Here is a 10,902-nt window from a genome sequence, read left to right as displayed (position 1 = left end):
GAGTCCAAGCGATCAAATATTCACTTCCTGATTCACAGTGTTCCTAAACCTGATGGTAGAATAAATATTCCAGAAAACAGAGATGCACGTGTGCATGGTGGAAGTGGGAATTTGGGGACAGAAATAGATTACATGTATGATTTTTTTCTTCCTTCCTTTCTTTCCACTGAGATATAATTGACATAAAGCATTATGTCAGTACATTATAATACATAATTGTATTAGTTTTAGGTGTACAGTGATTTCTTAATTTTCATAATTCAGGCATTTAAGACCACTCTGGAAAATAAAAGAGAAAACCAAAGTTTTCACATAAAAGGTTCACTGCCAGTGTTAAAGAATCCGACCCCGGGCACAGAAGCTCACAGAGCCACGAGGGCCGGGCGCGGGCCGTGCCGCCTTCCTGCACTTCAGGTGCCCTGTGCACCTGCCTGGGCCTTGGGTGCCTTCCCTTCACGCACAGGGCGTCCCGTCTCCACGCACCTGCACAGGCCGTTCTTCCCACCGGACTCACGTCCCCCTCATTTCCTGAGTCCCGTCCCTTCTCCCAGGCCTGTCACCTCCCCCCCAGTGTTCTGTGCCCAGAGCAGAGGGCTGTGGAGAAGGCCAGGGACCCCAGAGCGTGGGCTTGCATCCCGCCTCACCTAGTGTGTTGCCGGGGCAAATTCCTTGACCCCGTGCGCGTGTCCCCGTCTGTAAAAGGGGGACTGGGTCAGTCCCGGTCTCCCAGGGAGAGATGAGGCTTAGGCAGCTGAACGCATGCCAGGCTCCACATACAGACTCAGGGAACAGTTCAACAAACCAACGTCCTCGCAGCTCTTGGCCTCCACACCCACAAGGCACAGGGGGCACCCCGGGTCCACACGCTCCAGTGAGGGTCCTCGAAGTTGAAGTTCCAGGCTAATCTGGGAAAAAGATGTGGTGGGTAGGGGTGTGAGGGTGGGGAGGAAGGCTTTGTAAAGACTCCTTGGGACTCACAGGAACCCAAGAATAAGAGCCAGGGTGAGAGTGTGTGGGTGAGATCCTGGCACTTACGGACTGGGAGGCGTGGGGCAAGTGACTTGACCTCTCTGTGCCCCACGGTCCTCTGTCAAGTGGGGAACGGCAGCCCCTGTTTGGTAGGGCAGCTGTCGAGAAGCACACAGCGCAGGAGGGAAGGGCCGAGGGCCGTCCCAAGGGAGGTACTGCCACATCAGCCCCTCCCACACAGAGACCGGTGCCTTCTTGCCGGTGGTGTCCCCGCTCTCCACTCGCTGCCCTCCCGGGCTTGCCTGTTGGCTGGCACATGGACCCAGGGCCACCCTGTGTCCACACCGGCATGATCACTTGTCTTGGGGACCGCTGCAGAATGGAGAGAGACAGAGAGACAGAGACAGACACAGAGAAGGAGAGAGAGCGCGCGAGCCGACAGCTTCCCGTGAACCTGCCTCTCTGGCCAGCCTGGAGCCCTGGAGCCCAGCCTCCTTTTGAGCCATGAGGCGTTTGCAAGTGGGGTGCGCCTGGAGCCTTGAAAAAGCCTCGTCCGCCTGCTGCGCTGGAGAGGCACGGGCTAGCTGTGCAGATGCGGGCGACACGCAGGTTGACCGCAGCCACGAGAGAGAGTCCCAGAGTCCCACCGGAATCGCCAGCCCACGGAAAGATGAGCTGAGGGCTGAGGTCGCAGGTCACTGCGTCTGGGGGGCTGCTTACACAGGAGACGCTGGCTGATCCAGTACCTACTACGCGCGCAGCTCAACCTTCCAAACCACGGCCGCACAAATAGCTCCGCGAGCTCCGCCACTACCTGCTACCTGGACCCACACCTGCCTGGTCTAAGTGATACTTACTGAGTAACGCTGTTGCGCCCGACACAGTACCAGGCTCTGGGCAGAAAGCAGAGAACGGCAGAGCCATGGTCTCCATGCCATGGGCCTCAGGCTGGAGCAGGTTGGAGGCAAGACACCCAGGAAGGTACCCAGGAGTGAGCAGCGCCCTGGAGATGTCCACAGACCGCCGTGCCTGTCGGTAACCGTGGGGTCTTAATTCTCACCGCCGTGGGCTGCACCCGCTGGCCTGTTAGCTGCTTCAGTGCAAGGGCCGTGTGGGCTATTGTATCAGTTAGGACACGGCTGGCCGCACGCGGCAGGAGAGCCAAAGGAACAGTGGCTTTCACGGACAGAAATTCATTTCCTCTCCTGTAAACCTGGGCTGCCAGCGGCTGGTCTGGCGGCCCCGTGACCCCCAGGGACCGCAGCCCTTTATCTCGTGGCTTTTCCTCTGTGGTTCAAGATAGGGCTCGGGCTCCACATCCCGACCAACACGACCAAGGGCAGGTGCGTGTGTGTCCTTCCCAGGGGTTCAGGTGTGGCCCCTTCGCTCACATCCCACTGGCGAGAAGTCTCTCTCTCTCTTTTGTTAATTTGGCTGAGCTGCGTGGCTTGCGGGATCTCAGTTCCCCGATCAGGGGTTGAACCTGGGCCCTGGCATTGAGAGTGTTGAGTCCCAACCACTGGGCCACCAGGGAACTCCCGGGTGAGAAGTCTTAACACGGCCATGCGAAGCTTCGCCGGAGGTCGGAAAGTGAGTCTTTATTTCCATTTGTCCACAGGCCTCGCTAAAAATTGGGGTTCTATTCCGAGGGAGGATGGGGTATTACTGGAGGACAGCTAACTCTGCCCTGGGTATTTGTTTTGGTTCTTTGTGTGTGTGCGTGTGTGTGTGTATGTGTGGCAAAAAAAACATAATAGTTATCACTTTAACCATTCGTAAGTGTACAATTCAGTCGCACCAAATGCATACAGCATTGTGTACCAACACCTGCATCTGTTCCCCAAATGTCTCATCACCTCTGTCCCCATTAAACACTAACCCCCTTCCCCCTCCCCTGGGGAACCTCTACTTTCCAGCTCTGTGAATTTGCCTGTTCTAAGTACGTTTTGGTCCTTTTGTGCATTTCCCACTGTATCCAGTATAGAGATGAGCACAGCAAAGGGCTCCAGTAAATTAAGCTGGTTTTTCCCGCTTCAGCAAAGGCACCGCTCTCCTCCCAGGCGTTTGAGCCAAAGGCTCTGGGTCACGCTCAGTGCTTCCTCTCGCCCTCCTGGCCCAGCTCCGCTGCGGCCGAGGCTGCCCGCGGGACACACACGCTCCAGGGACCTGCCCCAGCATCGCCACCTCCGCCGTCTCTCCCCGACGCCCCAGGCTGCCCGTCCCAGGCGCCAGCATCTCTAGATGTGACTCAAGTACGGGCTGCTGACTAGGACACCCCTCCCCCCAGCAGGAGCCTGAGGGCGAGGGAGCCAACAGAGCAGTGGTCGAAGGAGTCGGAGGCCAAACATCTCACTCTGAAAAGTAAAACCAGTGCACCAAAAATTGTAGGTTCTCTACTGTACAGCACGAGGAACTATACTCAGTATTAGGTAATAACCTACAAGGGAAAAGAATCTGAATCTATATATATGTATAACTGAATCGCTGTGCTGTACGCAGGAAACTTACGCGATATTGTAAATCTACTCCAATAAAAAAATTTTTTAAAAAAAGTCCTCTGCTAAATTTAAAACCAGAAATTCAGAAATCCTTCTGGCTACCTTGACCTATTTCCTTTACCGATTTTCACAGGTAAAGGAAACACCTGAATCGTCACACACTGCACTCTTGGCAGCTTTTCAAAATTGCTTGAAAAATCCAGGGGTGCTCGTGACCCTCCTGAGTCCCTGGCGGCGGCTCTGGGCTCCTCCTGCCGGCGGCCCCTCCTAGGGTGGGCTGGGGGTCTCCTTGGGGCCATGGACGCGCCCCAGCGCCCCCATAGCGTGAGGCCTTCTCTCTCCTATCTTCATAAAACAAAGTAATTCGCTTTTAATGACTGCCGGTGTTTTCTTTCCCAGTTCTGTTTGAGCAGATAATGTGTCGGAGGCCGTCCCAGCAGGGTTAAACCACTGTGACCTTCATAATCAGAGAACAGAAATAAATTATATTTACTCATAAATGTTACCAAGTCTCCGGTGCCCAGATGCCTCCTAATCACAGCGGGGGTGATAACATTTTGCTTTTATCAGGCCTCTCACTCACAGGTAACAAAGTGCTTTATTATCCCACCGAGCAGGTAGGGAGCCCTCGGTCGCACGGTTTCCCAACCCGGGACGCGCTCAGGGTCTCCCTGCTGGTGGCCCCATCGGGCCGCCGGAAGAGTCGCTCCCCCGAGGGCCCCCCAGGCCTGGAGATCTGGGTGGCAGGAGGGTGGGCGGGGAGCAGAGACCCCGCGAGTCCCCTCTGGGATCTCGACAGGTCCACTTGGCCTCCGCTGTCAGAGTATAAGTCAGTGGCCCAGGCCCCTCCAGGCCGGGCTGACCTTGCAGGGGGAAGCGGCCAGATCACTACTGACTCTCATGCGGGTTGTTTCCGCTCCCACTCGCTTCACAGGAGCCGGGCCAGGAGCTCAGCGGGGAGGCGGCTGGAACCCACTGGTGTCGGGGGGAAAGTGCAGGTCTGCACCGGCCTGAAACCCGGCTTCTTCCAGGCCCGAGTGGCCAAGCCTCCGTGCAGGGAGGACAAGCACCAGAGGAGAGGTGACTGGACAGTGACACTCGACAAAGCACCCGTCCCCGCCCCGGTCCCCGATGGCGCAGCCAGGCCACTCACGAGTCCAGGGAATGCGGGCCTCACTCCAGCTGCCCTGTACTGCGCTGCGTGGACAGACCAAGGGCACGTGGGACAAAACAGCAAGCCCAGCCCTAAAGTCCATCTTGTATTTTCGGCTTCTCTGTTTCACGGCTCTGGGGGGATGTTCGTGGTGGGGACGGCAGAGCCACTTTCCCAGGGCAGACCCAGGGCAGGCCCGGGCCCTGCTGTCGGGCACCAGGCCAGGATGCCATGGCCTCTGCCGCTGATTTATCAGTTAGCCCCAGAGTAGCTAAAGTAGTAAAGCAGATGCTGGCTGCCCTATTAAATCTGATTTAGAAAACAGAGAGGTTTAAAAAATCTCATTGTCCATTTAAGTCAAAACGCGTAAGGATGCTAATGACCACTCTGTGGGTCTCACCGGCTAGATTGAAAAGTACTTCCTCCACCAGTCAGAAGCTTGAGGGCAAGGATAAAATAAATCTCAAATAATTACATTGTATTTTCAATGAGTTAAGTAAGTGTGCTTTATGCCGTGGACATGTGAACTTGCTTCTCTGCACACAGTAAGCCCCGGATAAATACTTACTGGGAAATCTGTGTTTGTAATGCATTGTTTTTGCATCTCGTCTGATAATTATGCCCTTGGGCACATCTGTTCAGAGTTGGCTCTTTGTAGGTAATCAGAGCTTTGGCCAAGCCTGGGCAAAATTAAGTAATGACAGTAATAGAAATAATCTGAGCCCTCAGTTTTAAGGTGTGTAGGTGCCAGGCACCCTTGTACAAGCGCTGGACTCTGGGATGTTGGGAGCTGGGCTGGCCTTCAACGCCTTGGTTTCACCTTGTACTTTTTTGCAAGCCTTGTTCTACTCTCATTAAGGATAATTTCCCCAGAGACAGCAAAAATGTCCTGGATTACCCATCAGCGTTTAAGAATTATAAAGTAGATACTAATTCAGACCTGCAGAATGATATTCACGGGAAATCGGGGGTTGAGGAAGAAGAATGCCTTCAGAGACCCCCTATTTGCACTTCAGGGGGAAGTAACCAGAGAGAGAGGTTCTGCTCTCAGACAATTAACAAGCACCTCCTTTGTCCAGACGGGAACCTACCCGGCGACTGACCTGGACACAGTGCCAGGTCCTTTGAAGGACACAAAGCTCATCATAGGTCATAAAATCGCAGACTCCTTGAGTTAGAAGTGCCCTTACTCCTGCCGGGGTCAGGCTGTCAGCAAAACTGATAAGCACGCCTTCTTTGGCCAAGTTATTGCTGCAAACACGGGGGCAGGGGGAATGCTAAGCGTAGACGCGGACCCGGAGCTGCTGCTGGGAACCTTCCTGGGCCTGTTGGACAGACGACGGGTCTGCTTCCCGGTGCTGCTCGTCCGCGCCCATCGCCCACCGACCTCTTGGCAGCCGTGCCCTTGGGGTGACAAACCAGGACAGCCGGTCACCCTGCCTACTCTCCTGAATGGACAGGATTAAGGATCCCTGAGAAGAGAAATGAGAGTAGTACGGACTGAAGTAGCTGTTAGTGAACTCATCCTGAGTTTAGAGAAATTACCGCGGTCACTCCAGGCACTCACAGACCTACTTGAACAATTAGAGAAAACCTCGATGGCAAATCCATTTTATAGGTAAGAGTGCTTCAGAGATGCAGTGACTGCTGTGTGCTGGCAGCAGGCTGGCCTTGAGCTGGGCTGGTGCCAGCAGTGGCCGGGCCCGATGTGCTCGTCCCTTCTACACCTTGTGACTGACCAGCTGGCAGGCCAACGAGAGCATCCCCATGACCTAGTCGAAGCGGGACTGCTCGGGGTCCGAGCAACGGAACTGCGCTACGAAACTCTACCCCACACCCGGATTTACAGAAGCTCGGCCAGCGCAGCTTGGGCTCCCCTCCACCTGGCAGGGTCTCCCCCCGACGGGCAGGAGAGCGGGTCGCCAACCTGGGGGCACGGGCCCCACCCCAGGCCGAACCCCCCACAGGCTCTGCTGGGAACCAGTCCTGTGCACTTGCCCCAGCCAATGGTAGCGTCTCGCCATCTGCCGTTCAGAGACTCGCCTGTCACGGCTTCAGTCGTTTCGCGATGGATAGTCTGATCTTCCCCGGGAAAAGGGAGAGGGGTATAAGAAGACTCATCTTAAAAATTTATTTATTTTTATTTATTTATTTTTGGCTGCGTTGGGTCTTCATTGCTGTGCACGGGCTTTCTCTAGTTGCGGCGGGAGGGGGCTACTCTTCGTTGCAGAGCATGAGCTTAGTTGCGGCGGCTTCTCTTGTGGCGGAGCACGGGCTTTAGGCGCACGGGCTTCAGTAGTTGTGTCTCACGGGCTTAGTTGCTCCGGGGCATGTGGAATCTTCCCAGACCAGGGCTCGAACCCACGTCCCCTGCATTGGCAGGCAGATTCTTAACCACTGCGCCACCAGGGAAGCCTCAAGAAGACCCATTTTTAAAGAAGAATGCCTGTTAATAATGTAGGTGGGATGACGGGACTAGAAAATGACCACTTTGCAAGTAATAATTGATCCTGGCAAGGATCATTAATGTCTGTCTGACCCACTAGGTGAAATATTGGTGGGAACAGGAAACACACGTTTTGCGACATTTTTTTCCTTTGTAAGACGTCCTTAACTTTTGGTGACTAATTTCCCTTAATAATTACAAAGGTAGGGCTTCCCTGGTGGCGCAGTGGTTGAGAATCTGCCTGCCAATGCAGGGGACACGGGTTCGAGCCCTGGTCTGGGAAGATCCCACATGCCGCGGAGCAACTAGGCCCGTGAGCCACAACTACTGAGCCTGCGCGTCTGGAGCCTGTGCTCCGCAACAAGAGAGGCCGCGATAATGAGAGGCCCGCGCACCGCAATGAAGAGTGGCCCCCACTTGCCGCAACTAGAGAAAGCCCACGCACAGAAACGAAGACCCAACACAGCCAAAAATAAATAAATAAATAAATTTTTAAAAAATAATAATAATTACAAAGGTAAAAACGTACCTTTGCCGTGGGGAGGTCTGCTGGCCTCGACTGTAATTAGTGACTGAGCGTGGCCAGTTGTGAGCTTCGTACTGTCTGTCCCGAGATGCCAGTGTCACCGGGCTGTGATTTTCCCAACCATGTTTACGTGAAGCCCACCAGGATTTGTCGTGACAACGGGCCAGGACTCTTCAAAGCCCAGTTTCGTGAGAAATTTTACACGGGGGTGGGTGTTGTATACTAAAAGAGAAATAAAAGGAAATATAATGTTTGAACCTTGATTGTATTCTGTCTAGGAAAAAAACAGCTATAGAAAATTCAGTTTCGAACAACTAGCGGTATGAAAACGGAATTGTCTGCTGGACTCTGTCACTGAATGCATGTTCGTGTTCTCAGGTGCAGTAATGGCATCACCAGTAATGGAGAATGAGGGGTCGGGAGTCAAGTGTCATGATGTCTGTACTTCCAATCGATGCCATCAAAACGTGTGTGTGCATAAATGGATGTGGATTAGATATAAAAAAGAGAAAAAGCAAATGTGGCAAGTGTTAACAATGGGCAAACCAAAAAAATAAAAGCGGAAGAATTTGCCCTCTTTGTTTGGAAACACTTCTGACAAAGTAAAATGAAACAAATAGTCCATTTTAAATGATTTTCTATAGAAAATCATTTTTAAATGCTCTTATTTTACCTCGGCCTGAAGTGAACCCCGCCCGGGTTTCATATTTCACTGGGCCCTCGAGGGGCGTTCCCTCCACCCCTCTGGTCGGCAGGAGCAGACCCAGGTGTGCGTGAAGCACAGGAGAGGGAGGAAAGGGACCACTGGCTGGTTCCCCAGGGCAGGAAAAAAGGACACAGACCACGCTGGGGGCGGGAGTGGGGGTCAATCTCCTGCAGACTGGATATTTGAGAGTGGGAAAGTGCCCACGCGATAACCCCCAGAGGCCGTGGCCATGTGTCTTGCTTTGGACGTGCTCAAGGTCAAAATCGCTCTGCTCCGAGGTGGACACACACAAGGCATTGTTTTCCAAACACACACAACCCTGGGTGTTCTGAAGTCACCTCTGCAGGCTTAGAACATTTTAAACTGGTCCCCATTTTCCCTTTCATCATCTTATCATGCAAACATCATTTTTCATCATTTATTCAGCGCCACTCAAGATAAATGTCATCTTGTGAACTTGACCCTTTTCCCGCCAGCTCTGTCAAGGTAGAATATGATGATACGAAATGTAAGGGTGAGAAAGGGAAAACTCCCAGTTCCCAGGCCAATATTACTTTCCCAAGAAAATCTAAGTTTTACTGACCTTTCGTAACACTCTCTGGACATGTGTGCGTGGAGGTGTCCCCTACACACCCGCTCGTGCATCCTAAGTGCTTCGCACTCGGGGAGACGTGAGGCCCCCAGAGGCTCACAGCGTCTTTGTTCACGTATGGTCGCTGCCTGAAGTTGCCTGCGCTGTTACAGAGCTACTACCCCCCAGGATGGGTCTGAATTGCTGGTGGATAATCCCCAAAGCCCAACTCCCGGGCCTGTTTCCAGGCCCTCCCTCGGGCTCTGCTCTCTGCACTAGGAGCGCCCAGCATCCTGGTCTTGGCCTTCTCCTCGTTAACTCAAGTCTCCTCGAGGGGTTCCAACTCCCAGCCCTCAGGCCCCCAGCTCCAGTGGTGTGTCTGCACCCTCAACCCCGACCCCGATGTTGACAAGCCACCGGGGGCGTCCCAAACTGCCCCCACCCCCGCCCCTCCACCTCTTCACTGAAAGGCACCAACTTCCGGTGTGTGTCCATCAGAAACGTCTCCAGGAGTCTTCCTTCTCACAGCTGCTCTCCTAGGCCAGATCATCACTTCTGCCTGGAAGGTCACAGGAACCACCCACCTGGTCTCTGCCACCCGCCTGCCCACGTGCTGACCCACCACCTTCCTCTGTCCAGCAACATTCTTGAAAACACAACTTCGGTGATTTAACTCCCTTGGCAGTAATCCTTCGATGGCTTCCTACGGTTGAGCAGATAGATCCCCAACTCCTCAGCCTGGAGAAAGTGGCCCTTCACAGCCAGGTTGCAAGTGCCCGTCCTGCTGTCTGTCCTGGGTCCCAGGGTCCCGCACAGCCAGGCTTCGCACTCCCGACCCCCTGCCGGTGCCCTCGTGTCCTCCGAGTGCCCCTCAGCCCCTCTTGGAAGAGCACGTCACGTCCCCACGTCACGTCCTTTGCAAAGCTCTCTGTCCCTGAGCGCTGGGAATAGCTGGCTGTCTCCATCACTCTTTGGTGCACTTTGACTACAGGACCTGTCCTGTCAAACTTAAATGATGGTTTTGAACCCTTCAAGCTGTCCGAGGGCTCAACTCCACGTGTGGCACCAAGGAGGCCCCCAGCAAACGTTGACTGCGACCAAGTCCCAACCCTTACCTCGGGTCCTCCTAAAGAGAGGCTTTGAGCTGACGTAACTCAGAGACACCACAGCCTGGTCACACACACAACTGGGAAAGTGGAAACTGAATGACAGACGGGCTGAGAGCCAAGAGCGAGTGTCGGGTGCTGAATCCGCCCCACCAAGTAACACCTGAGGGGACGCACAGCACCCTGCTGTGACATCTCGGCCGGGATGCTGTCTGTGCCCACAGGTCAGCAGCCCTGTGCCCAGAGCTCTCGGTGACCGATGCCACTGCCACCCAGGCCCAGGACCCAGGCTCTGGTCACGGTCAACAAGCAGGGCCTTCCCTCCATCCCGTCTGGCTCTTCCCGTTAACCCAGGGGCACCTCACCAGTGAAGTAAACCAACAGAAGCAGTGTCACTGCTTTACAGTAAGGCCTATTTTTTTTTTTTTTTACAAAAGAGGCAGAAGTGATTTGAATTAGGTTAATCATTTTCATGAAAAGACATTGGGGGCTTCCCTGGTGGTGCAGTGGTTGAGAGTCTGCCTGCCAATGCAGGGGACGTGGGTTCGAGCCCTGGTCTGGGAGGATCCCACATGCCGCGGAGCAGCTGGGCCCGTGAGCCACAACTACTGAGCCTGCGTGTCTGGAGCCTGTGCTCTGCAACAGGAGAGGCCGCGGCAGTGGAAGGCCCGCGCACCACGATGAGGAGTGGCCCCCGCTCGCCACAACTGGGGAGGGCCCTCGCACAGAAATGAAGATCCAACACAGCCAAAAATAAATAAATTAATAAATTAATTTAAAAAAAAAGAAAAAAGACATTGGAACGTTTTAGACCTCTGAAGAATGCGTTCTGCATCATGAATGCTTTATGACAATTGTTTATTTTGCAATAATTTAAAACTTAAGGAAAAACTGTAAAAATATACTTCATGTGTATAAACTTCACCC

This window comes from Eubalaena glacialis, chromosome 8, assembly GCF_028564815.1.
Source record: "Eubalaena glacialis isolate mEubGla1 chromosome 8, mEubGla1.1.hap2.+ XY, whole genome shotgun sequence".
NCBI classification, from domain to species: domain Eukaryota; kingdom Metazoa; phylum Chordata; class Mammalia; order Artiodactyla; family Balaenidae; genus Eubalaena; species Eubalaena glacialis.
Note: the sequence above shows the minus strand (reverse complement) of the source record.